At 54.1% G+C, this 27,834-nt stretch overlaps 1 long non-coding RNA gene across 1 annotated transcript; it reads right to left on the bottom strand.

The window, feature by feature from the left end:
• On the bottom strand, positions 1 to 27,535 carry LOC138062384 (uncharacterized). Its single transcript, XR_011136435.1, has 4 exons — positions 27,423 to 27,535; positions 26,498 to 26,546; positions 25,116 to 25,336; positions 1 to 680 (listed from the first exon to the last, which is right to left on the bottom strand). It is a non-coding gene; the product is annotated as an uncharacterized lncRNA (long non-coding RNA).
• Between the last annotated feature and the right edge of the window lie 299 nt (positions 27,536 to 27,834).

Below are 27,834 nucleotides of genomic sequence, written 5' to 3'. Positions count from 1 at the left end.
CTGTTTTTAAAGTAACCTATGGGACAGAACATCAACGAATGAGTCACTGGCAAAGTATAAGCAGATACAATTTGGAAGATGCTGATGCTTTAGGAAAAGACTTGTCAGGGACTTTCTGTTCTTGTCCCAGTCAGCATCAGGAGTCCTGTCCCACAGCTCCCAGTGAAGTCACAACTGGCATCAGTTCCCAGCCTGGTGCAGCAGACCCCAACTGCAGGTTTAGCTTTGACGTGCTCCAGTCCTGCAAAAAACAATGCTCAGAGCTGAGCTCTCCTGTGAGTGCCAGGAGTTGAGATCTGCAGGTGCTGAGCCATGGGGAAGGGAGAGGGGGGGGTTATTCCTACATTTTAGGTTGAACTGTGAGGGGACACAAGGTGTCCACACTGTGCTTTAGAAGAGCCAAACCCTGTATAATGGACAGAGCTGTCACATGCCTGGCCCTGCCTAGTCCTTTCTGATAGAGATACAAGCAGGGAAGACTGGACATCAGCTCAGACCTCCATTTAATCAACAGCCTTAACAGTCTTCCAAGCTAGAGTCACTTTTGCTTTTTTGAAGCCTGGAGCTTCTTTCTTTAACAGGAGACATGAAACCTTTGTGGCTAGAGCAGTTCCCGTCCAAGGAGACACTTGGGCAGCAGCAGCAGCTTGCAAAAGAGAGCAGTGGGATGCCTCTTGGCACTGTAACACAAGAAGAAGAGAAGAAAGACGTCTTTAATTTACCTCGTGATGATCAATATAGAATCAAATCTGACCTTGAATTTTAATAGCTCTGTACTAATAGCAAGCCACTTGCAGATGGATGGAGGAGGATCAGAATAGCCTGGGGGAGGGAGGGCAGGGTACTCCTCCGCAAAGCGGGCTCAGCGCCCTGCGTGGCGACCCCCTGCCTCCACGAATGTGCTTTTCTAGGACTGTCAGAGAAAAAAAACACTTTGGAATGGCAGTGGAGAGGCCCAGACCCTTGTGAGAGCCAGAGGTATCATGACCCACTGTAGCAACACAAGGGCTTCTTGGATTCCCATGAGCTGTTTCATCCAGAAATTTCAAAGCACTCTTTTGAAAGCAAAAGCATTTACAGGTAGGAAAACTGACTCAGAGAACAGTTAAGCCCAAGGCAGCACCCAGGTAGGACCCAAGGATCCCAACGCCACCATGGGACCCTCCTCAGGGCACTGCAGCCTCTGCATTGCTCCCTTCCTTTGAGATGTGTCAGATGTTGTACAGACAGACAAGATGACTCAACTCCTGAATTATGGCACTGACAGCATTTGCAATTGGCAGAGACTCCTTAAAAAGCAAAAAAAAAAGTATGAATATGTATATATATTTATATATATAAATAATTTCAGATGAGATTGACCAGTTGGAATTATATAGCAGCTGTTAACATTGACATCTTTATTTGCTGCATCAATTGTATTTGGTTTAATCTTGTTCCCACAACACTGAGAAGATTTGACTCATCTTCTGTTTTTTTTGTTGATATAGAATCATTCTGACAGTTATCCCGTTGGCTGTTAATAAATATCTGCACTTTCTATAATCAATCATAAAACAAATCCAATCGCCTTTTCGCTTTTTATTTGACCTTAATCCTAACAAATCTCCTGCTGTTTTATTGAATTTACTCATGAGCCAGCAGAAGAAAAGGAAAAAAAAAAAAAAGAAAGAGGGTATCCACTGAAGGCTGCTCATTTGTCTAAGGCAAAGACAGTCTCAGGGAGCTGAGATGGGAATCAGGAGATTATTCATCCCCATGCTCTGCCACTGTCTGTTGAATCACCCTGGCCAGATCTCTTTGCCTGTCGTTTCTTGCTTCCCCTCCCAAAGGAAAAAAGAAAAACTGCGGGAAGCTGAGCACCACATTTTTCTCTCTTCCCAGCCAAGGAATCGCAGGATGGGCTGCCTTCTGCCGACCACACAAGCAAGGGGAGATTTCTTGCTTCTCCAGGAGCTGAGGGAAGGACTTCTTCTCCTCTCATCTGGGCTTTTAACGATCACAGGAGGGCAGGTCTCCCCCTTCCTCTGCCCCTCACGCTCCAGGGGAGAAGTGTGGCACAGTCGCGGTGGGGAGCTGGTTCTTGAAGTGCAGCTGAACGCAAGTGGAGGGGGCTGGAGGGCAAAGGATGCTCTGTTCCGTGCATTCCCCACCCCGTGACCATTTCTGCCAGCACAATCTCTGTATTTTCTTCCATCTCTCTCCACCCCCAGACTTTAGTTCGCAAGAACAAGCCACCAAGCACTGCAGGACTGCCAGGGAGATGGGGCTCATCTCTTGCCACAGACTCCTGCATCGCAGGGTGGGGAGGAAGGGCATGACAGCAGAGCCTCCATCAGCTCTTCCACTCTCAAATCAGGCCTGGGTCTGCCCCTGCTCACCGCTACCCTAGGAAACACAAGGATGCTTTACGAGAAATTCTGTTATTGTTCCTATTTTGCAAGTGTTTCCCTTCCTCCGTCCCCAACAGGACAGGATTAAGAGTTCAAATAGAAAAATAAATAAATAAAAGCAATTCTATAGTTAAAGGAGAAGGGGGGAAAAAAGATAAAAGCAGGAGAAGCAACTTTGTCCTTTGGTGCCAACAGCACCAGGCTCCTGTAGCTGGAACCCCAACGGGAACCAAAGTATCTTCATCATTATCTAGCTGCAAATGGCAGCTGCTTTGCCAGCCACTGCTCGGGTGGGACGGTCGCTTTTACGAGAGCGGGAAGGGAACAGTGGGGCAGGGAATTAAAATACAGGCTACAAATTGGAAACGGCAGGGGGTGAAGGGGGATTCAGCTTAGCCAGCGGACACCCAGCATGCTCCCTATTTATGCTATGCCAATGACTTTGCTCTCATGCAGCTTGCAGGCGAGAGAGAGAGAGTGAGAGAGAAAAAAAAAAATATATATATATATGTATATCTTGCAGCTTGCCTTGGCCCAGGAAATTCCTGTGCAAGCCAATGGCAGGAGAGACTGCAGCGCTGTAGGTCAGGCAGTGACGCAACAGCCCATCTGGAGCCATGAATTACCTGCCCTTGGGCAGGTTGCTCTGTCTAGAGGCTAATCTTGGGGTTGAGGGATTGGCTGGGGAAGGGAGAGAGGTAGGAAAGGCTGGGTGCAGGGATGGCTGCAATCCCACACGGGATTGCAAACCCCACAGCAGGCCAAGCCCAGACTGAAAACGAGAGGTGACCTAACCCCAAAGCTCATACTCAACCTTATCTCACATTCAGGGGCACCTGAACTTAAATTTAGGCTCCCTGTGACCTTGGCACCTCCGTGCCTCTGTTCTGCTGCCTTTAAGATGGGAATCAGAGCCCTGCACTCGGAGCACGGCCAGGATAAATGTGCAAAGCGGTGTGCGGTGCTCGTACCGTTCTGCAATGAGGGCCCTGCAACCCTCCCCAGAGCTGCATCCCCTCTGCATCTGGGTGTCCTTTTCCAGCAAGTCTCTCCTCTCCTGTGGCCCTACATCACCCCGAACCCAACCGACAGACCTGCACTCGGCACGCACTGCCAGGAGAGATGCACGCGAAGGAGGAGGGAAGTAGTGCCTGCAAGGTGCCTCGCTCGTACAGAGAGGCCTGAGAGCAACCAGAAATAGAAACACGGGGCCATGAATTAAACACGCTGCAATCTCTCATCTGTTTCCAGCGGGGAGTTCAGCTCAGGGCAAATTGCTCCTCTGCCTGGGAAGGGAGAATATGGATCAGCAAGTGCCCTACCTCTCTGGTTTGAATAGAAGGGGCTTATTCAAGCAGCCAGTTCAGTGCCCCTTTCCCACCCCATCCTCACCTTCCTGGCCCTTCTGGGCTCCCTTGGGCCAATGCTGACGAGCACTGTGCATGTCAAGCTCCCTGGCGCTCTGCAGCATCCTCCCCATGAGACCCGCTGCCCACTAGCCAAAGTTAACGGGTTTCCACTGCATGCCCCAGCAAACTGGGAGGTCACAGCATCCCATAGCATGGGAAGGAGCTGTGCTGTCGGCAGGACTGGGTGGCACGAGATGCTTGTGGCTCAGCAGGACATAAGTCTTGGCAGAGGGAGGCTGTCTCCAGGGAAAGCCCTGCACAGCCAAACCTACATGCAATAACATGACAGGCTGCTCTTCACTGAGGCTGCTGGATATGAAAATAGCCAGCGCTTTGATCTACGGGTTTCTCCGACGACAGAGGACAGCATGGCCCTGTTATTGATGGTGCTCCCAGCCTCAGAGGGAAGCACAGGGGTGCAGTTAACATTTTAGGCTGACGTCAGTTGTGATTATTGCTCCCGAGGACAAGAATCTCTGCTGGCCTCTGTATCTGTAAAAGACACCCCCAGGCATGACACATGGGAAAGGGCTCCCTCTCACTGCCTGTGACACCAGCAGCAGTGAGCTGTGGCCCTGCTGACCGTCCCTTGGGTGGGAAGCTTGCAAGGCAAGGCACAGGCAGGAGGAAGGGCTCAGCCCTGGAGACAGGCCACCCAGCTCTCCTCTTCCTGACGTGCTTCCTCCACTGTCAGCAGTTGTCTTTATTCCATTAAATGACGCTGAGGAAGCACCAGCCTTTCCCAGAGGCTGCCAGACCCAGGCAGATGTCAGGAGGACATCTCTTGGGCGGCAGATGATTAGCTTTGCTGACAGCTGTCTCGAGTGGATGTGATGGATGGTGCCTCAGCCTGCCTGAGCTCCGGGGTCTATCGTGTGTCTCTGAAGTCCACCAGACAGCAGAGCTCGCGACAGATTAGCCCCATGCCTGCCTGCAGCCCCAGGGCTTGAGACAACTCCAGGAGTGAGGGGTAAAATGAAGGAAGTAATTTAGAGTCTAACGAGGGGAAATCCACAAAGCCCTGGCTCAGCCTTAAAGTAGTTGCTTGAGAAGGGGCTTGATTTTCATCTGGCTTTGCAATGGCTTGGAGCAAGCCTTCCTAACTCGTGAAGGGAAATGCAAAAAATTCTGCTTCAGGAGGGCTTCTCCCTCCCGTCTCGAGCATCTCTTCATTAACTGACCTTGCACAAGATGCAGAACATTTTCAGTTCACAAATAAACACACATTTGCTGCATGGATCACACACACACATGCCAGATGGCACATGGGGACACAGTCACTGCATACTGGGTACACACAATTAGGCTACAAATGCAGCTTGTACGCAAACCAGCTGCAATGAGCTTATCTATCGCTATCAGTCGAGTCAGCCCTGCACACGCTGGGGCACTTTTGCTCGAGGCGGGCCGCGCTCCCGTTTCCCGTGCCTCTTCTCTCTTCGCTGCCTGCAGACGGTCTGTCCGCCCTTCCACATGTAACTAGCATCCAGCTCACCTACAACGCTTGCGGAGACAGTTGCCATGTCCATCACACACATACATGCAAAGTTTGAGCATAGACACTAGTATAACACTGATCCCACATACACACAGTGACACTTATATGAATCAAACAACCACCGGCTCCCTGTGCTGGAAATCACAGCCAGGCCATAGGGACCCACGCACATCCAGGGGAGAGATCATCGGCCAGGACAGCGCTTGGATACCCAGGATAGGAAACCCAAGAACAGTGGAACCATATCCTGCTCCCCATGGGGACATCAGGGGAAAAAGGAACCTATAACCAGTCTGGACAAAGAGGGGGGCCCACGAAGCCCCAAATTCTCTACTTTTCTCTGCTTCTTCCTCTCTTGAAAAGGACCCACGTGCCCCTGCAGAAGCGCTGTCTGCTCCGTCTCACTCCCTTTCATCGGGTTAATTGGCCATTGCCTTACCTGGGGAAATCTCAGCTCGGCTGTCAGCCCCAAGCCTCGCTCTAGCAGCCTCCAAAAGCTACCAGGAGTGCACTGAAGCTGGGAAAGGTTTTTAACCTGTCACAGAGGCAGCTGTGGAAAGGAGCAGGACTCGGCTGCCTCTAATTGCTCTTTGCGCAGAGGTGCCTTGTTTATTGGATTCATTTGGAGCCATCAAAATACCTGGGCTTGACGAGCAGCTGCTGAGCAGGGGCACTAGTGGGGACATTTGCCTCTACAGATGGGTGGGAAAGGCTGTGGTCAAGTAGGGGTTTGCAGACCCCTTCTTTGCTGTAAAGGACTTCTGTCTCTTGGTTTTTATGGGCAATATCGCTGAGTGGGTCATCAGTGGGAATGGCCATTAGCAGCTACTTTGAGCCGAGAAAGGAGTCTGTGATGTTTCTTCCCCAAAGTCATCCAGAAGGTCAGGGGCAGCAGGATGGAAAACGCTGGCCCAGACCCACGTGTTAAATCCTTGAGGCTGTGCTGTTTGGCCAAAGGAAATGCTTTTTTCCACTGATAAAAGAACAGATATTTAGAAAGTAACGGATATTCTCTCCTTCCCGAGGCTGCAAATCCCAGACCCAAATTGCCCTCCCTGTTAGCAAGCCAAAGCCGCCTCCACTCCTGATCTCTAAACGTCAGGCACCGGCCCTAGGAAACCCGCAGCAACCAGCACAGCCAGAGCGGGGGAGAAGCGCTCCCCGCCTGAGACCTGAAACCCTAAATCGCTGCAGACTGTGTTTCCTCTGACCGGATTTCTCAGCTCTCTGCACGTCAATGCTTCCCCCATGCATTGTGCCTGGAGCCTGCTTCAGCAAGGCTCAGGATCTGGCTTTTTAGGCGGAAATAAAATAAAATAATAAAAGTGCCTTGTTTCGGCTTGCCTGCGCACAAGCAATTTTCCCTGAGCATGGGCAGCAGCCTTACAAGCCATTTCTGTTTGATAGCTCAGGTTTTATTCACATAGATAATGAGTTTGGCAGGAGGTTAATAAGTGTCAACTGAAAGATAATTTAAGAGTTGTAAAGATAAATTTGTTGTATGCTTTTTTCCTGTGTGTGTGGCTAATATCTCAGTGCCCATACACAAGTGCATATGCACCCCGAGCGCACAGACTGGTTTCTAAGTCTGTAATCCATATGGTCGAGCTTTATTCCTCAAGGTTTTGGAAATATCTGAAAGTCCCAGCAAAAGTCCTGCCACCTATAAATTCCCATCTGTCATTTTTTCCCGCTCCTGGACAAAATGATTAGATTAACACCAGGAGGGAATGAGAAAAAAGAAAAGGAAAGCAACACAGCTTTAGAAACGTGCCTTTCCCTCCCTCGCCCAGTGCTCAAACTGAGAATTTCCTTGCTGACTAGACAGAGATGTGGCCCTTTTGCAGAGTCCTGAGATAGACAGGCAGTCTTAGAAAAGGTTCAGCTGAGTTTAGGCAACTCTTTTTTCTTCTGCTTTTCTATTTCTTTTCTCTATAACTTTAAACAGCCGCAGCCGGGCCAGCGCATGCTCCCTTCTCCCGTAGCCGAGGAGAAGGCTGCTGGCAGGAGCTCGGTGCAAACCGGGGCTCGGGATGCTTGCAGCCTGGGGCAGCAGGAGTCAAAATCCTCCATGCAGACGTGGCCCAGGATCCCTCCTGCTCGAAAACACTGCAGGGTGGCACAAGGGTCTGGCACATCCCTTCTACACCAGCTCTGGCTGCTTGGATGCAATCGTCCCCGCTAACGGATGCTTTCTGCCTCTCTGAGCGCTCTATTACAGCCTGAGCCTCCATGTTTTAAACATCAGGATCAATACAATACTTAGCAAAAGGCATAACGCTCCCTGTACCTCAGACAGATACAAAATACCCAGGACGAAATAAGCCATCAGCGCTCGGAGGAACTTTATCTGCGCCGAGCATCGCCGGGGCGCTGGGCTGTGCCTGGCTCCGCATGCATTTCGTCTGAAATCAGCCTCGAAACACGGCACCGGGCCTTGGTTGCTTCCCCTGCTCCCATCCATCCCTCATCCTTCCTAATCCCTTTAAAGGAGAACGGTTTAAGAGGGATTTGGTGGTGGACGATGTGCAGTGGGGGCGAGAGAAAGGACAGCAGTGCTTTGTCGCAAGTATCAATACATTTCTGTTCCATAAAACACTCCCTCCCCCCCCCCGAAGTTAAAGATTATTTACATTTTAGATACGGGTAACTATAATCTATTTGATTAGGCGAGGCTTGAATTAAGTACTGAATTTATCTCTTTACATTGTCAAACTTAATAGTAGTTTAAAGATAAACCTCACTGAAACTCTGGCTTCCCCGCTGGGCTAATTAACACCCATTTAGGCTCTTAAACCTTTGATGGGTGTTTCTGTTCCAGAGGCTTGGTAATAGGGGAAGCTGCTTTAATAAATCAGAGCAAAATCTCGGCTGAGCAGCACATACCAAAAAGCTCTCTGACCAGGTGCAATGGGTTTCCAATGCAATAAGGGAGATAAAAGCACTTTCTTGATTAAATACTGCCACTAGGTTGAACTCTGATTTTTCAGGGGCTGGTACTGCTGCCACTACCAATGTGAGCTGACTGCTGCTTCCCCGTGTTTCACCCGGAGGTCGGTCCTGCACCGATGGGCCGGATTCACAGGGAAACTCACCCAAAGCGTGTCGAACTCAGCCAGTGGCTGTCTGCTGGGTCTGGTGGGCTTCGAGCTTGGGTAAATGGACATAGTCCACAGAAGACTTTGGGGAATTTAGACTCTCCTGGATGGGGAGATGTTCTGGTAAAGCAGTGCCTAAATTAAGGGAGACTGGGAATGTAGTGTGCTGCTGTATACAAGTCCCAAAAGAGTTGGGACTGCTGGAGTCACACCAAGTGCTGGGAGGGGATCGACTCCTCTTTCCTCCAGCAGCATCAAGGCTGGTGGCTGGATCCAATGGGGGGTTGCTGCCGTGAGCTGCTCCCAGATTGTTTGATATTGCTTTCGGTCTGTATTTGGCTTTCTGGAGCTATACCTGGTTAGTATTTTGGGTGGCTCCTTCTGGATCCCCTTGAGGCAGGAAGGAAACCCGCATCTTCCACTGCCGCTGCAGAAGAGACCAGTCCCTTGCAGTTCATGGTGTCCAAACCCCCCCGTAAGCAGCAAGTGCCCGTGAGCACCAGTGGATGCTCTTGGCCCTGGGCTGCAGTCACAACCAGTGACTACAAACTGGAGATACAGGGAACTGTCTCAGCCCACAAATATTGTGGCAAACTGCTTTGGCAACTGTTTTTGTGAGGCCGAGTTCATGGAGGGGCTGTCGGCGGCTCTGCTGCCCCAAGGCACAGGCTGGGTCCCCGCTGCCACCCCGGCGAGCTGCGCCGGGAACCCAGCTTTGCTCAGAGGAGCAAGAGCTGGGCAGGGAGAGAAGGTGCCACATTTAATTAGCTCTTAGCAAAACCAGATTGTTTTTAACACTAAACTAATCTTCAAAAAAGGAATCCTTTAAATGAAAAGAGAAAGTGCAAGGCTAGGAAACCATTAATTGATTCCTTATTCATTAACCTTTGCAAACCTCTCAAAAGATCTGAGAAATGACTTCCTTTGGAGCAAGGGCTCTTGCAGGGGCTTGGAGGAGCCTCTCACAACCTCCAACACCCAGGGCAAGAGCAGGGACAGCCCCAAACCGCTCCTCCTTGGGCTAATCAGAGCGCGAGTTCCTCACACCGCCTCCCCTGCCCTAAACACCGCTGATTTTGAACACTCATCTGAAACCATCCTGGAGCTACCACAACTTCTCGGCTATTTAATCCATCAATCTCAAACTTCTCCTGCCCATCTTTGAGCCTGGCAGCTTAGGTCTCATGATGGTTATTTTTTCCCCCTTTTTCAATCCAGAGCTTCTGGACTCAAGGGGCTAGTGCTAAAAAAAATTTGCTAGTGGAAACTGTGAAAAACAGCTTGCAAAGGGCTTTGGGCTTTTGTTTTTTTAAAAAATGAGGCTGACAACTGTATAATAAAATCCAGCATCCTGTATAAAATCTTCAATTCAGTTACTGTAGCGAAACAAATCAACCCAGAGGCTGTGGCCCCCGAGAGGGACTGCTCCCAGGCGCGAGGCGCTCCGGCCACCAGCCTTTCCGCGGTGGCCCCGCGAGCCAGCAGAAAGGTGGAGCAGAGCCCGTTTGCCTGCTGTCCCGAGCATCGTCACCCATCTCTGCAGGGCTTCCTTCTGCCTGGCAGCTCTCGGGTCCCGCGTGGGCCCCCAAAGGCTTCTCTTATTTTCCTTTCCCCGGGAGCCCACCAGCCCGCCTTGCCCACCTTCCTCGGGACGGCGACCAGGGACACTTTCCGTAGCTGCTGGGGAAAAGAAAGAAAAAAGCTGCCCAAGCAAGGGCTGCCAAGTCGCCTTTTGTTTGTGTCCAGCAGCAGGTGCAGTTTCCCTGATCCGAAATGACACTTTTCTCTCTTTTCGGGGTCTCGTGTTCTGGGTATTTGATTCTTGTGCCAGGGCTTGGCACAGAAACCAACGGCTGAAAGCTTCCTCCTACAAACTCTGGAATTAATGACCCTGCTCCCCAACCTTATCAGCACCGTGCAACAAAAAAATTAGAAGAGTTTTCTCTGCTCATGCAATTTGGGCAGCAGGGGCTCAGACCCTCTGCGGGAACGCCTGATCCAACCGCTCTGCGAGGGCGCAGACTGAAGCAGCAGATCGGCTACGTGCAAAACTCCAAAGCAGTTCGGGTATTCCCACCTGGGGTAACTCGATAAGCAATAATTACAGCCTTAGCACGCGTTCATCCCAAAATTCACCTTTCCCAAGCATCATCCATGTCAAAGAGCGTGCACTGGGGAAGCCGCAGCCCCAAGCTGAGCAGCCGGGTCCCGATCGTGAACCAGGGCCGCCTCCTGCCGCGCGTCCCCCGTGCAGCGCGGGGGGCATTGCCCTCGCTCCGCTGCAGCGCGGCTTTTCTCAGCCTCGGTCCTCGCGCCTCCGCCGCCTTGCTTCGCCCGGCCTTTGCAGCTGGGTGCTCTCCAAAGCAGTCCCTAATGAAACGCCATTGATCTCAATTATCCAGAGACAACTCTTCGTTATCCTGAGGCCGATTAAGCAGGTTGCAGATTAATCACAGCCTGCTAAGCGCCCCCTTCATCCCCCTCACTGCTTCCTTACATCTTGATTTTGTTCTCCGAAAGAAAACATACGGATACCGCGTGCTCCTGTTTCACATACTGCAAGCTACAACGGTGCCTTAGCTTTATCCGCCTGCTCCCACCTGACCGCTAACCTGGGCCTGCAAGAGTCGACGGCTGATTTTGTGGCTGTTCACTCTTTGTCTCCCTGAGAGCTACGAACCCAGAAAAGCAGAACAAAAAAAGCCTCCAGAGAGGTTCTGGTCCAAGGAGTTGGACCAAATTCACCAAGTTTTTCTCTGCTTGGGCTGAAATGGAAGAGCCCCGAGGCACTTCTCACCTCTGTTTCAGTGTGCGGATCTGGCTTATCCCGAACTGGAATGGATGGAGGCTGGTTGGCGGTGCCCAGAGGGAAACCTCAGTGCTTGACGGGGCGGTTGGGATGCTTCAGGATGTGCTTGCAGGGGGAAGCTTGAAAATGGGTGGAAAAGTTCCCGTTTTCAGCCCAAGCTGGGCACGTGGAAAGGACGAAGTGCAAGGACTTGCCCCTCCGCATCGCGTGGTCCCCGGCTGGCGGATGCGGAGGTGGGTCCCCGGCCCCCGAGAGGGCAGGACAGATGGAGGACGCAGACTGACTGTGCAACCGGCACCCGCCAGCCGGTCCTCCGCGCCAGGCGCCGTGTCCCTGGGCGCCAGGCAGGTGCTGGGGACGAGCATCCATCGCCGCTGCGCCCCCGTCCCGGCGCCCTCCCGCATCCGAGCGCCTCTGGCAACGCTCCCAGGGCACGGCCGCGCAGCGGGATTCCTCTCCCCTCTACTATTTCAGTTCTTCCCCAGAGTTTACGGCTTTGTGAGATGCTTCCAGCATCAAGAAAGCGCTGGGGGAAGGAGGAGGGTTAGGCCACGGCCGGGAGTCGGAGCAACTGCAGCTCGTGGGAATATCAGAGAGAAATACTCCGAAAGAAAGAAGAAAAAACATTTACCAGTAGCACACTGCCCTTCAAAGGCTTGCTGTTGTTTTGTGCGTCTTCTTTTTTTTTTTATTTCCTTCCTTAAGCTCTTGGCTCCGGTTTACCCAAAAGAAGGGAAAAAAAGGAAGAAAAGCGGAGAGAGCAGCGAGCCTCGCACCGCTGCCCTGCTCGGGCTGCCTGGCTCCGAGCGGCGCTAACGTCCCCGCGCTCTCCAGATTAAGCGCGAGTGCTTTGTGCAGATAAATTGAAAACCCTCAGCCCTGGAAGAGAGCCGCGTACCGGCGCCGTCACGTTAGAGAGAGCCGGGAGGGGAGCAGCTGCCTATGGAAACAAAGATAAAAAAGGAGAACGGGAGAGACTCGCGTGCCTTCACGTCTCGAGCTGTAAGCCTGAGACGGCGCCCGGACGGGAAAACACGAAGCTTCGCAACACATGCATGTGTCCGTATGTTATACACCCCCGGGTATCGCGCCGCGCGTACCAAACGCGGCTGTACACCCGGGCACAGGCGGCAGGGGACGGGGTGCCGGGTCTGCGGTCCTGCTGCCGCAGCTGGAGCGCGACGGAGAAAGGCTACCGGCAGAAACGCAATTATTTCCCCTCTTTCCCGGAGCCTGGCTCGCTCGCTCGCTCTCGCGCACGCAATCTCACCCGTGATCTTTCAGGGAAACCGGCTTTTATCATTACTCGTTCAATCTATTCCGTCAACATTTCAATTAGCGGCAGCGATTTATCGTTCCCTTCAGCCCAGAGAGAGGGAGAGAGGTTTCGAAGCAAAGCAGTGGCCGTCACGTTGCGGATCCAAGCCCTGGGTAGCTGCCGCAGCCCCCCGGCCGGGCGCTTCGGGGCCTCCCCAGGGCTGCAGCTTAAACCCACCGGGGGCGTTTTCTAGGCAGAAAGTACCAACCCTGCCCAGATATATATTTTTCCCTTCTTCCCGAAACGTGCTGAGCGGGATCTCCCCGCGCGGGCCCCAGACCGAGGGCGGCAGCGAGGGCCCTGAGCCGCCGTCTCGGCGGTTGGCGCGAGCCACCCCGGCCCCCTGCGCGCGGCACCCGGGGTGCCACGGGGGAGCACCCAGCACCCTCGGCCCCCAAATCCCCGCTGGGCTCTCACCCCTGCAGCCGAAAGGGGCCGGGGGACGACGGAGGGAAGAAGGAGAAACCATTTGCAATTACGGAAATAAACACGAGTCGGGAAGAGATGCAAATGCCTCGTGTTGTGAATTACTTGACAGAAGTGACAGCTTTTTATTAGGGTGATAACAGCGAGGAGTTTTAAAATAGACTAATCGGTGCAACAAAAGCAATTTTCATCCTGAATTTTCATTTTAAATGGGTGATCTCGTTTTAATCAAGCGAGTCATCACAAAATGCTTTTAATTACCCAAAGTCAAGAGCCATATTGTAATTTTAATGTCTACTTTCAGGCTGATGATGAGATTTATACAAAACTGGGGGGGGGGGTTGGTGCCCCATCGCTGCTTTCCCTTCCCCCCCCACCAAGTGAGGACGAGATCTGAAACTACCATTAAAAAACAAACTTTGCTTTATGCAAAGTGCACTCACCTTGCCAACAAAAACAGAACGGGCTCGAAGCGGAAGATATTTGTTAAAATCTGCGTTTGTTTATTTTCTTCCCCCTAGCTCCTTCTGTGTTATTTGAAGCAGCTGAGCTGCTAACGTGAAGTTTGACTTTTTGTGCTTTTAAAGGCATCCTGGGAAGCTGCCGCGAGCCGAGGGATTGGACCACTTCCCGCAGCCTCCGAGAAGGAGCCGCATCCGCCATCTACCATCGTGCCAGCGAAAAGGCTAATTTCGGGCTCTGTTCCAAGTGCAAAACCCACCGCTCCAGAAGCGGAGAACGGCCAAGGCTGCGCGCTTTGTGATTAGAGGAGCGACTAAGAGCCAGGACGCCTGGGCTCCCTCCCCGCCTCCGCTCCGAGCTCCCCGGGGCGCGCGCCCCGAATCCAGCCAAGCCGCCCGGGCGCCCCAAGCCTGGGCTTCCCGAGCCCTTCCCGGCCCCGGCGGCGCGCTTGGCTCCTCTCGCGCTGCGGCTCGGCCCCGGCGCAGCGAGAGGGCATGAAACCCCTTTGCGAAGAAGAGACGCCGCTTTTCTCCCCACCCGTTTCGAAAAGCGATTCCTATGGCCGCACGTTCTCCGCGGCGCCCAGGGATTACAAACGCTTGACAGCCCGGACCAGAAACGACGTGTCGCGTGTCTAAACTCTCCCCGGAGGCGCGGACCAAGGAGGCAGGCGATGCCCAACAGCTCCGAACCGCGTGGTAGGTGGGAGAAAATCCAGCGGGTCTCACCTGCGGCGAGCCGCGAAAGGGAAACGCCCCGCCGAACACGCTGGGGCGAAGGCTCGAGGTGGCGGAGGGCGCCGGCAGCGAAGCCTCGAGCATCTCGCCGCGCCGGCGGGCGAGAACGCCCATCCCACTGCCCCTGTGTACGCGCGACCAGCATCGGGGCTGCTGGAGGCCGCTTCAAGCCTTTCCGACTCCAGCTAGTGCTGGTTGTAGCCAGGTCTTCCGCCTCGTTTGAGAAGCTGGTTCCTCTTGGCGGGCTGGATAGCCCAGGGTAGATCCCCTTCCCCTCGTCCTGCCCCTGCCCGGGTTTTCCGGCTGCGAGCTAAGGCCATGGCGACGTCTCTATTTATTTTTTAAGAATTTAATAAAGATTGTCAGATTTTCAAACCGCACAAGCATCAGACCTGGAAATTAGCTGAGCCTTCGGAGGCCAGCTTTCTCCCTTCATTAATATCAATAACAAGCAGGAAGCTTAATTGATCTGCTTTACAAGCAGGCTTTGGAGGAGCGCGCGGCAGAAAGGGGAAGAGGTGTTTCGGAAAGGAAGCTGGCCCGCGCCGCTCTCGGCCCGAGGAGGGCCGGTGGCGGACGCTGCCCTCACCCCGGCGTCCAGCCTGGAGACGCTCGCCACCAGGATGCTCATCTGCTGCTCTGCTCCATTTAGCGACCGGGCTGCGATCTCCACCGCCTCTCTGGGAAGATGCTACATGCTTTTCTCAGCGACACAAACTTTCGGGTGAGATTTTTTTTTTTTTCTTTGCGCAGAGAAAAACAGCGGCATTCTCGTTATAAATATATATATTTTTTACTTTTGCCAAAGAGCACCAACTTGAGATGAAACATGGCCCAGTGCTGACAAAGCTCTGATACTGTCAGGCCAACTCCATCGAGCCAAAGCTTTTAACTCAACACTGTTCTTCTTTTTTTTTTTTTAATATTGGATTTGTGACGTTTGTCCTCCTTCCTCTTGCCCACGATTGATCGCCTGTCCTATTTACCTCCTCCATCTCGCCGGGCCGTGGCCTCGAGCCCACTGGAGACTTGCCATCGATTGCACAGGGCTTTGGGTGAAGCCAGCCAGTTATTTTCCCTTCCCCTCCGCACCTCCGTCGCCTCCCGTTAATCCTCTCACCAGGCCTGGGTGAACTTTTTGCTGTACTTAATTGACCAGAGGTTACAGGTTCCAGATTCGTGAACCTGGCTCGAGTGTGGGTGAAAAATAAAAAAAAAAAGTTGATTTTTTAAAAACTTCCTCAGCGTTTCCAAAACTAAACGTTTCCAAACGGAGTGGGTGAAACGTTTCGGCTAGGAATCGGTTATGTTCGTTTGTGAAGTGGCTTTAAAAAAGGGAAATTCTGACCCCTCCTCGCCCCCAACGCAAAACAAACATTTTGTTTTTCCTCCAATTTATTCTCCCCTCACCAAAAAAATAAATCTTAGGTCGGCTGTAAGCGACGTTTTCCCCCTCTGCTTTTGCAGTTCAGCCACGGACCCTCTCCCCAGGCCTCTCGGCCGGTGCTCCGGCTTAGGCCCCTAAACTACCTTTTTTTCCGCCTCCCTTCCCCATCAGTCAACTATCTTCTGCAGAAAGCAGTTGCCAGCACCTCCGCTAAACGCGCTGCACCGGATTAAAGCGAGCTCTGTTTGGAGAAAGAAGGAAAAATGAGCCGTCGCGGAGGCTTTATTTGCAGAGTTTTGCCAGAAGCAAACGCAATAAACCCCAGCCGGGCCGCCAGCTTCTGCAACGCCGCAGAGCGGACGGGCGCGAGGATTACTTGAAGACTGGCAATGTCGCGTACATAAAGATTTAGTTTAGCGGATTAAGCTTTAATGAGGTCTTTTAGCACTGAAATTATTTAACACACATTCAGGGAGAAAGAGAAGTTTCCCGCGTCCCTTCGCCCGCTCGCGCACAGTGCTTCTCATCAGAGCCCGTGCTCATTTCAACTGTTTAGGGTCACTTCAAGATGAAGATTTGCACGCCAAAAACATCTCTTTCCAGCTTCAAGCAGCTGCCTGTGCTTCGCCAGGACCGCGGGGATGATTACTGCTGACGAGACCGCTTTGCTCCTTCTCCCCCATCCTCCTCCTCCTCCCTCCCTCCTCCACCAGACACTGCAGGCAGAGCCGTTGGCGTGCTCCAGCCAGCAAGCATCTGCCCTCCAGGATTTCTTAAAAAAAAAAAAAAATCCATCATTTAAAATGGAGAAGCTCTATAATAAAGTTCCCCAAAACTGGCAATTCCGGATTACACCGGCTCTAGGGAGGAGCGACTCCAAACTCGAGCGCCTTCCCTCAAAAAACCTCCGGAAGATAGGAAGCAAGGTACTCGCACCACTGACCAGCAAACTGGGGATAATAAGTCTCCCTTAGCTGGTTTCTGCCTGCTTTAAGACTTAATTAGTATAAAAGGCCCCAGGAAGGCTGAAGATTATTTATGGTGAATGTACCAGTAGATATGGCCTTAAGGAAAAAAAGGAGGGAAGGCAGAGTGCTGATCTACAGCGTGTTCGCCCAGGTAATGAAATCTGAATAGTCTCTGCTTTGCTGCTTAGGGGAAAAACCAGGGTGGGAGGTTTTTTTTTTTCCTCCCATCACGCACAAAACATCATGGTATTGCAAAATGGTTCAAGCCTGGAATTGGGACCAAAAGAGTCAAACCCTCCAAACTGGAGGCAACCAATAATTTGGAGAAATGTTGGCCGAGACGTTTTGGTTTTACTGCAACAACTTTATATTAACCTGCACAGTCATTTAAAAGAAAAATTGGTCTGATGAGAGAGACCAAGAAGCCAAACCCCGGAGCAGCCCCACAGCTGCTGCGGTGACGGACGTTGGTCTCCAGCACCCCGAAGGGCCTTCGGTGGCTTCTTCCTTTCCTGGCAGGAATTACCACCCAATTTCTAGCCAAACCCCAGTGCAGGATGGGGCTGGTGGAGGTGTCACAGTTCCCGGGCGCTGCGAACGCAGCCAGCCCCCAGCAGCCTGTACACTGGATTTTGCCTTCAGCGAGCACTTAAAAATATACCCCTGGGGTTTGCCTTGTAATTTTTGTTTGACCTTCAGTTAAAGAACAGCTCTAATCGACAACTGATTTTTATTTTCTTTTATGACAGGTTTTCTTTGTACTGCCAGTCACAGGCAGGCTGTTAAAGAGAAGATCGGGTGGGCAGCCTCCGCTCGCGAGAACCTCGGCAAAGAAGGATGGACGGTGACACCGGGATTTCCTCTCATCGCTCTTTTCCAGCTGCTGAAACGCCGCAGAGAGTTTTCATTGAGATGCAGCTTCCATAAGTATCGGCAGGTGACATCTCATTGGGAAGCAGGAGGATGAACACAGCAGGCCCTTTCTTTTGGCGCTGACCCTTCCCGACGTATGACTGTTGATGGCCTCCATCCCGAGTCCGCTGCCAAGCCTCCGACGGAGCAAGCCTACGCGGACGGGGCTCCGCGCTCCCCGGATCGGCCACATCGCCTCCGTCAGGTCGTTTCTTCTCCTGCGGCGCGTTGGGGCAGAACGAGAGAGGAGAGGGGCAGGCGGGAGACGGCAGAGCATCGGGGAAGCGGTGCTGGGACGTTTCGAGAGGTGGGAGAGAGCCGAGGGCTGCGCTGCCATCACCCGCTTCCTCGTTTCAGCTTGTGGAGCTGCCGCACGGGCAGGAGGGAGGCCCCAGCACGAGTGCGTGGGATCCTGGTGCTCGTTCCAGTGACACGTCGCCACCGCGGAGGTTTCCTCTGCCGTTCGGCCCGGGAAAGAGAGACGGAGAGATCCTAGTTGCCACTGTTGGCTGGGAGATGCCTTGGTGCCAGACACCGAGTCTCTTGTAGTGTGTCGCCCCTCCACTTTTGGACACCTTCTGCCTGCGAGGCAAAGCCGTTGGACGTGACGCGTGCCGAAGGGGAGGTGAGCTTTGTTCCTCTGCACTGCTCCGCGCACGCCCCGGCAGGCGCGCTTTACGGTTAGCACCGACTCAAGCTGCAGCTACGCTTGGCTCTAATTAGCTTCTTATCACCTTCAAAAAGAGCAAGCCTGGGAGCCACGGGTCGGCTTGTATGCCTATGTATACCTATGGCATGTAGCAACCACAAAATTGAACCAAATTAAGAGGGCTACCAAGCCATAGGTGGTCCACATGAGGCCAGGAACACTCACGGCCCCGTGCGGCAATGCCAGGCCCCGCACTCGCCCAAGCTTTCCCACGGTGGGAGCGGGCATAGCGGGCCATAGTCTTGGCCATAGTGGGCTCCATGTTCCTGCACCACAAGCAGAGACAGATTACCTGGGCTTCACTTGAAGTTCCTCAAATAAAGAATAATCAGCAGGCAAACGGCATCATTTTGGATCTGATAAAGCCTTGGAAAGGCTGAAACCTAATTATCACCTAATTACCTTGAGATTACGGGTATTTAGCAGGCAGCCCCATAGATCCTGTTGAACACAGAGCCAAGCCTGACTCTGGGTCCAGTCAGGCTGCATCAGTTACTGCTGGGTCTTCTGTACGGCTGATGCAGGATCGAGACTGGCAGCCCAGACGCAGCCAGAGCCCGGGTCAGCCCTGGTGTCCCTCTACCACCATCCCATCCACCGCTGTCTCGCGTGCTCCCTGGCACGGCGATCCAGGAGGGCTCGCACAGCCGGGACACTTATTTGCTTACAATATTGTACAGGCAGCTGAAGACATGAGGTCTGCTTCACCCAAAACTCAGGTGACCGACTGCAAAGGCATTTGTCACTCTTCCTCCCTCCGAAACCAGGCGGCTTAAACAATATGCATCATTTATGCACCTTGAGAAGCAGAGAAAATCAGAATTGAAAACAGACTGCTGCTTCTGTCTGCATGTGTCTGCATGAAATATTCAGCACAAACTCCGAGTCCTGCTGCGTGTCAGGGCTCAGGAACGCCGCATCTCCTCGCTCGGCAATCAGAAACCATGACAGCTCACAAAAAATAACAGCTGCATGACGCCACAGATACCATTTCAGGTCAACTGCTAAGATGAAGAGGTGTTTTGAATCCTCTTCAATATTTAAACCGCGAATGAGACACATGGAGACCCAACCGCTAATGGCTTCTTGCCTCGCACTGCCACAGTGACACCTGTAAATTGGATGACTCGCTGGGACGGCTCGAGTTTGTCAAGAAGGGTGAGGAAAGAGGTGCTGTCTGTCGCAACTGTGAGGTGCCCAGAGCTGCTCTGCCTGGGACGGCAGCAGCCAGGCAGGAGCAAGGAGGGAAACGTAGGCTGACTCCCGAGAAAGCCAGGTGGCAAATGAGTCCTACCTGGGTCGCCCCCACCTCAAACCACCACCGCCGGCGCGTGGTGCTGCGGAGACCTTGCCACAACCGCGTCAGCGACCGCCGCGCTCGAACCGGCGGCCGTCAAGCGGTCCCCTACCTGGCGACCGCTTCACTCCTGGCTTCCAGCCGAAGCAAGGCAAGGGCCGGATCTCCTCGGGCGCAAGGGAAGAGAAGCAGTTTCCAGAGGGTAACCGAAATTGTGTTTTGGGCTGAAATTTGTGGGTATCTTCTTTTAATCTCAACCCCATTTGCTCTGTATCCGCCCCCAGGGACAGTTCTGTGATCACAGCTTTATTGCTTGTGTGTCCTCCTCACATTCGAAGTCCTTCAGGCTGGACCGGAGCACTAAAAATAAACTCACCTGTCGGCTTTCCCACTTACTACGAACAAAATGTCCTTTATGAAAACGTAACAAGTAAAAAAACTCGTATTGTGTGCGCTTATTCACATAAAATATTTAGAAAGCTCCTAATGTTTTTATGGCTGTAATTAATCTTGTGTTGTGTTGGCGGAGAACAGAACATAAAAGAATTGCTCTGGCACCAGGCAGGAGCCGGGGCTCCCTGGGCAGACCGGCAGCGTGCCCCGCGCTGCCCGAGGGGACCCACGCGCCTGCTGCGCGGGGTCTCGCCCCGACGACGGGTCCGCGCTGCAGGTCCGGCCGCATCCTGCTGCCTTTGTGACGCGGAAGCGGGCGCTTATGGGGTTTCCACCGGCTTCCTAGCTGTAAGCTAGAGCAGCCCCAGGACGTCTCTTGGCTCCTCCTGGTTTGCGCGGGGTGCAAGAGCGCGTTTGCAATGCGGCGCGCCCACGGCCTCCGATGGGCGCAACCCCGACGTTTCCAGCAACTAGGACTGGTTTATCATCACCGCGCTGGGCGATCTTGGCCTACTGCACCGGGGCCGGACGCGGCGGAGTTTGCAACCGAAGCGCGAGACGAGACAGGTTGGCCTCAGCGGAGCCACGAGGGAGTAAAGCGTTTAACCGGTGTAACAGGGAGGAACGGACTTGACGTTTTAATCTTGATCCTTACCCGCAGATCTCCCAAGGCTGAAGGATTTGGGCTACCTGGCTTCACGGGTGGCCCAAACACGAAGCTCTCGTGCACATCTCAAGGCGTGGATGGACAGCGAGGAAACGAGGATAAGGCAACACCAGGCCACGCACGCGGCTGGAGTGGCGCTGTAGAGGAAGGGACGTGCGTCCGCATGGGTCACGCGAAGGTTGGGAGTGGGGTTCGCTTCATGCCACAGCTGGACCCCCGAAGGTTGCTCCACTGTGTCCCCTTCCGCGGCCACCTCCTCGACGCTTCTGCACTAGCGTTTTTTTCTTTAGTTGACTTTCAAAGTAGCCAGACGGCCAAAGCTGCCCATTTTGCTTGCAGATGCTCCGCGTTGGCTGCCTCCAAACCCCTTTAAATAGCTGCAGCTAAATCACAGCTCTGTCAGGCAATGCTCTATTTAACAGAAGCTGCCCATCTCCCGCAGCAGCCGCGGCCCAGGAATCTTCTCCTGAGCCCATTTTCTCAGCGAGCGGCAGCAATAAATAAAATCCAGCCAGTTGGTCCTTGCAACGATACCACGGCCTCTCACTTGATTACTTCTGCCCAGGATTTTGCCAACTGTGCTGCAATCTCCCGCAAACGCCGCCCCCCTGGCAGGATGGTGGGGGAGAAAAGCCAGCGACGGGATCACGCATCGGATGGGAGATGGGGTTACGCAGCAGGCGGAGAGGGCGATCCGAGCCCTGGCGCAGAGGTAGAGGGGCCGCAGGAGGCATTTCCAGAAGGACGTGCCTCAGTCAAAGCCTCCTGCCCTTGAGCTGTACGGCAAAAGCAAGGTCCTGCCCGCGAAAGCTCCCGGGTTGCTTCCCGCAGGAGCCAGGAACGTTGCCCTCCCCATCTTGGCCAGGCTCCAGGGTAGTTAATTGCATTCTGCCTGCCCAGCGTTAATTAATTTGGTGTCGTGCAGAGACTGCTGCGCTCGGTGCATCCGGGAAAAAACGTCCACCGCCTCCCACACCCAATAAACGAGAGCAGGGGAGGGAAAGGGTTAGCGGCTGGTGCTGAGGCTCGGCAGCCAGGACGCTGGGGTGCCGCTCCGGCCTCGGCAGCTGCCTCCATTGCGGGGGGAAGCGTCTTGTCAGGTCTCCTTGCATCAGCTGGACCTGGCTCTGTTAGTTCTGACACTAATTTGCTTTCACCTACGAGCGAACAGATTTAAGCCAGGCACAGAGGTCACCTCCGAATCGCTCGCGGCCGTTGCTCCCTGCGTCCGCTCCCCCGGCTGGGCGACGCTGGCTTCAGCCAGCAAAAGCACATCGAGACCGACCGGCTGAGAGGGTCGGGTACCGGCTGGCAGCCGCGAGACCGGCCTCACGAGAGCATCTGGTGTGGCTGCAGGATTCGGACAGACCCGGTGGCACCCCGGGCTCCCTGAGCGCCAGTGAAGGCTGTGCCGCGTGAGCCGAGCGCGCTGGGTGGGCAGGCAGGCGCTGCTACCCCTCCGTCCTGTCCCTGCTGCTGCACGCGGGTTCACCCCTCCCCGTGCCCCTGCCGAATAGAAGGACACGGAGCTCGGGGCTGGGGAGGGAAGAAAGGTCTCCTGCGGACCTTCAGAGCCGCACAGATGGAGGGATCAAACGCAGGTGGAAAACAAGCCCCCAGATGCTTGTTCCTAGCCCAGCTCTCGAGGAGATCCGGGCTGCACGAGCAAAGGCCAGGATAACTCCGGTGTCCTGCAGAGACCCCTTTGCTCCTCAGCTAAGGGCTTCTCCAAGAGCACTTGTGCGAGGAGCTGCCGGGGAACCTCATCCCATGCACGCAGCAAACCCGCTGCGGATGAGCCATCGCTTAGAGCGGAGGCGGCACCACGGCGCGGGCCCCCAGCACGCGCCTCCCCGGCGAGCTTGTTTTTGGAAGGCAGAGCGGTGCTAGGAGAGCCCCCGATCGCACAAAGAACAGATGCTGGTTATTTTAAACCCTACTGTTAACTCATCAAAGCAGCTGCCCGCCTTCCCCCGAAGAGAGCAGAATTAGAATTGAACTCGACCAAGAGCGCAACGCAAATAACATGACTGCCGGAAACGCTGACGAGTCCGCGTCCAGCACGCTGTGCCGGGCAGCTGGCCGCCCGGGGCGAAGAGGTGAGCGGAGGCAAAGCAGCGTATTTGTCTCTCGCTGTCAAGTTGGAGCACAGTTCAGCTGCTTCCCAAACAAGCCAAAGCCATGAGCCATGCCTATGAGCCACATCGAGCTGCCCTTTTTTTTTTAATTCTTGCACTGATGATTTTTCAGCTTCACAGCTGGGATCTCAATCACCAAAGAAGCAGCAATGCAAAGAGCTGGGCGTCCTCTCCTCCCAGCCCTGGCGGGTTAATTCCCCAGCCTGCAGTTCCCTTCCTGATCCGGACGATCAGAGAGGAGGGAAGACCCTTCCAGCAGGTTGAGGAGGTGACTCAGGAGATGCCAGCAGAGCCCCCATCCCCCTGCCCTCCCGCAGGGCCCTCCAGCGTGACTCGCGGCGCGAGAACGGCAGCGTTTCCCACGCCGCGGCCCGGACCCGACCGCGGGACCCGACCGCCTGCGGTCAGGGCCTCGGCACGTGGCGCCGCTGGCACTTCGCACGTGGTTCAAAACTGTTACAAACCCAGAAATTCAGCGACGGGTGCACGACAGGTTAAGGGAGGTTTCAGCAGGTTGCGCTCGCGGCATGGACGCGCAGCGGGCACGACACGCACGCACCGGCAGGCGAGCACTGCCCTGCCAGAGCCCCTGCCCTGGGGCAAGGAGCTCCTCACATCGGGGCAGGAGGAGGAAACCAAAAGGGTGGCCTGTGCTGGCGGGAAGGTAGGAAAGCGCCCTCCCTTCCACCACGAGGGAGCCCGGCTCTCAGTGCTAGGCCCCCCGACGTTTCCAGCAGCAGAGGAGGAGGATGCCAAGCGCACGCTGTTGAGCTTTGGTTAACAGATAAAGGATCCAGGTGGTTATTTCAGACCTCCTGAGAGCGACAGCAGACCTCTTCAGAGCGATTTGTAACCTAACAGAGACGTTAACCTTCTACAGCCTCTCCCAGGCCACCCTGAGCTGCCCAGGGACGGTCCATCGTGCAGGGGAACAAAGAGCCCGGGTTATCGCTCACCGGTGACTGGCAGGGATGAGCTTTACATAAAAGAGATCAATAAAACCATATCAACAGCCTGCGCGGGGCGCTGGGAAGAGGTGGCAGGGAGAGGGCTGGAGGAGGGAGACGCAGCACCGAGCGGCCGGGTCACAGCGGTCGCCGGAGTTATCGAGAGCAGATGACGAGACACCGATTGGGGCTTTTAGTCTCTCAGCTCTGCAGGTCCCCAGGGCCGAACCCGCACGGTGCCTGAGGGCCAGGCAGAGCGGGGCCGGGCCGAGCCCTGGGCTTCCCGCCGGGCTCCTCCGGTCCCGTGGCCGAGCGTTCAGCCCTGCGCTCCTCCGGCGGTCCTCTCGATGCACAGGGCGGATCCTCCCAATCCGCAGGAGCGGGTGAGGGATCTCAGCGCTCCGAGGCCTTCACCCTGTAGGTTTATGCCAGCTGTGCCAAACCTCAGCAGCAACATAATCAGGATTGTTTTATTATGGCTTTTTAGCGAGGGTGCACAAAGTGACTCCGTGGGAAAGAGCCTGCTCAGAAATTTGTCCCACGAGCAGCACGCACGCCACCTCTGCCTTTGGACCTGGACCGTCGGAGCAGCTCGCGGGGAGCACGGCTGGCTCCCCAAACCTTTCACAGCTGCAATATTTGTTTCTTTTCTGCAGCACACTAAAAACAAAACATCCCCAAAGCCTGTGTGACACAGGATGGTGTTGAAACATCCATTTGGGGCTCAGCCCCCTCCGGCTTTTCACGATGGACTCTCGTCTCCCACTTCCTGGCCAGAAAGTTTGAGACCATTAAGAAAGAGCCATCAAAACACAAAAGCTCTCTCTCTGCAAACCAAAGTATCTTCACAAAACACACGCTTTGATTCCAGCAAAACAAGTTTCCTGGTGGGTGGAAAAGTCCCAACTGGCTCTACTGGCTGCAGAGAGGACAAACAACCGTTTGTAACAGCTTCGCCAGGTGAACATCACTCTCTTGCCCATTTGTGAAACGCATAAGCAAAGATCACTCTTTTCTTCCATAAACTCCCTCCTGGAGCAGCCCTTCACCAAACCAGGCTGCAAAACTCCCGATTAAGAAACAGGCTGCACCTCCCTTGCTAGTGCTGCAGGCCACTCACACACATAGTGCCACCAAAACCAGCACTGCCCTGCGAGGGAACCGCGTTTTTCTACAAGCTGTTACAAAGCTTTTGAGTAACATTCGTCTTGTTCAAACACCTAAGAAACACTGGAAGTAACTGCTGAAGTCTTGGCTCCTGCCTGACCCCTAACTTAAGGCAGGAAAACATTCAGTCAAGGTCTTGGACATCCAGCCAGATGTGTGGCTGGGGCTTTTATTCCTGCTTTTTTAATGCTGAAAGATAATAAGCATATTTTCAAATAAGATACACGTTTGAAAATATGGTATGCTAGGGCTGCTTCACCAACAGACACTTAGTGTGCTTTGATTGGATTTTCCTTGCCACTTCCCTCTGAAATCTTATTTTCACCCAGCAGCGTCATTCTGACTTTCAAACTCGAGAAAACAAATGGCTTGTTCCTCACCTCTCGTCAGAAGCTGTCCCGAGAAGGTTTCTTCAGCTTAGCAGCAAACCCCGACTCAGCTCTTCCCTGCAAACTTCTCCGTGGTCCGGCGGAAGTTGCACCCACCGAGCAGATGTTGTTAATTAGCATCAACAACTCAGGTGTGTTGTAACGGAGGAATGTGGCCGGAGACTTTCCCCCTTCTCTCGCCTGCCGTATAGGAGAATCTCCTAGGGATTCGCCTTGCAAAGAAAGGGGAAAAAAAAGGAGGATTTGTGGGTTTTTCACTCCAGATCTGAAGTCTGTTTTACAGCATCGGCCAAGGGGGAGCACGGCTGCCCCGGACCGAGCTGCTTGCTGGTAACTGAGCTCCCTCGGACTCCTCAGTGTCACGACCACCGTCCAGGAGAGGCTGCCGTCGTCTCTCTGATCCCCTGTCTGCAAGGCAACGCCAACAGCCACAAACGTAGCCTTTTCAATCTTTTCCCCTTTTCCTCTCCCCTCGCCACCCTGAAAGTTTAAGAGAAGTGGCTGTTTTCAGAGGGTCGCGTGGTGGGTCTCCCCGGGCTGGAGTGGCACGCACTGCGCGGAGGAGTGATGCGACTGAAGCCAGAAAGGGCTTTTTTGTAGCTGTCAGTATGGATAAAAGCACACAGAAAAAAGATTTATGTCTATTTTCTGCCCTTCTCCACTCCCCAATATCCCCCCAAACTCCAGCTGCTTAAACCAGAGCCTTGACTTAATTACTCCCCGCTGAGCAAAGAGCCTGGTTCAGAAATCAAGCACGAAGGGATGCGTTTTGGGACTCTGCCAGGATTCGGGGGAGGAAGGGAGGACAGCCAGACTTCCTAGGAGGAGGAGATGGCAAGGCGGCAGCCGTCAGTGCTCCTGGAGGCACGTTACAGCGGTGGGTAGCTGCCACGGACGACGGCTTTTCGGAGAATCACCCTCCTAGCGGGAACTGGGCTTCTGGTAGGACGTTTGAAGCTCAGGCCTCTGCCGCTCTTGCCGTCATATCCTGCGAGGCCGTGGGCAAGGGCGGCTGCAGGCAGAGAAGCCCTTGGCAGAGTAACATATAAATGTTAATAACCACGTGCAAATAAAATACATAAGCTTATATAAATTCATATAAGACCTTCCTTGCATCGCGGTGCTGAACGCGGCTCCCCATCGGACGGCGCAGCCGGGGCGTGCGGCGCGTGGCCAAGCCCTTCCATGTCTTTTAGGAGAAGGTAGATGTCTCAGCCACCGAGGCAGCTGGCTGGGGAAACTGAGGCATGTGCTTAATTAACCCCTCCCGAAGCCCCAGAAAGGTTGCTCCCAGCAGAGATGTCACTGGGGAGACATTACTCCTCCCAGGGCCCGTGCCGGACGATCGAGCGACGCCACGTTTTAGGGGCTACCTCGAGTGCGCGACTGTCTCCGTTTCCCCATCTGCCGTTCAAGCTTGGGCTGTAAAGCAAAGAGGGATGTAAAAATACAGAGCGGCAAACAAGCGCCCACCAAATATTTCTGTTCGGTTCTCTGCTGCTGGCATCTAGTTAGCTCTGATTAAACCCAACGGTGATGCTAGCCGGACAAATTCAGACCTCCATAGGAATTAATCCAGTCCAGCCCAATCCAATCCAATGACATCTCCGTGACACAGATTTAAGAGACTTTAAAGCCCAAGAGACCTGTTAAAATCCTCCGAGGCTCCTGCTGGAGGGGTGGAGGGAGGGAAGGCGACCGCGAGGCCTCCGGGCTGGGAGGGCTGCGTGAGAGCAAGCAAGAGAAAAAGCAATGGGTAACGCGCACGGGGACCTGCGGGGTTTGGAAACGCCGTCAAGGAGAGCGGAGCCGCTGGCCTAGCCCTGACCTGCGCGTCGGGGCCCGCCGGTTCGGACAGGGAAGCCTCTGCGGCGCTCTCCAAGCCGGTCCCACCTGCCAGCGCCCGCGGCTCCTCCTCGTGAGCAGCGGGGCAAATCGCTTTTCTGCTCTAAATATAAACGGGTCTCAAACGTTCCCCCACCCCAGTTTTCCTTCCCTTCCCCTCCCCTCCTTGTTGGCCATGCAGGACAAGCCTGAAGACGTCCGCCGGCGTCCCACACCGAGCCCGGCGCGCTCAGCTTAACGCCTGCTCTGACAAAGCTGAAAGCAAACGAGCTCCGGAGGATTTTAATTTTCAGAGCTTTAGGGGAAACGGATTCACTTAAAGCCCTGAAAGGACCGAGCCCGCCTGGCAGCTCCTTGCAGAGATCGGCGTCGTGCTCGCTAAGCGGGAGACGTGTTTTACAGCTCCTGCCGTCGTTTATTAAACGAACCTCAGACTCGCAAACGCAGCTCTACCTTATTGCATCTTGTCGCGCTTATTTGCCGGGTTGTGCTGTTGGAAGTCGCGCACGGGATACGTCTCGGGGAAAGAGGGAGGCAGCAGGGGAGGCGCGAAGGGACGGGGCAGGAAAGCTCTTCTGCTGGACACCCGTAAATACGGCCGCGCAGCCCAGGAGGGGCAGGGAGGAGGCGTCGTCATGAAAACGACTGCCAGGGTGTTTTAAACAAGGGGGAATAAATAGGCTTCTCCCAGCAGGACAGAGGCTCCTTTAACTCGGAAACTTCGTGACAGATGATGATTAAAAATATCTTACGGCGTGCCTGAAATCTGCAAGCTCTGATGAGAGAAGCGTTCCCGGGAACGAAAGGAGATCAAGCGAAGGAGGCACGCGCTCCTACACGCCGTTGCATAGGCCCAACTCATGCC

Source organism: Struthio camelus, chromosome 26, assembly GCF_040807025.1.
Source record: "Struthio camelus isolate bStrCam1 chromosome 26, bStrCam1.hap1, whole genome shotgun sequence".
NCBI lineage: Eukaryota > Metazoa > Chordata > Aves > Struthioniformes > Struthionidae > Struthio > Struthio camelus.
The sequence above is the reverse complement of the archived record's forward strand: the minus strand, read 5'-3'. Positions and strand labels throughout refer to the sequence as shown.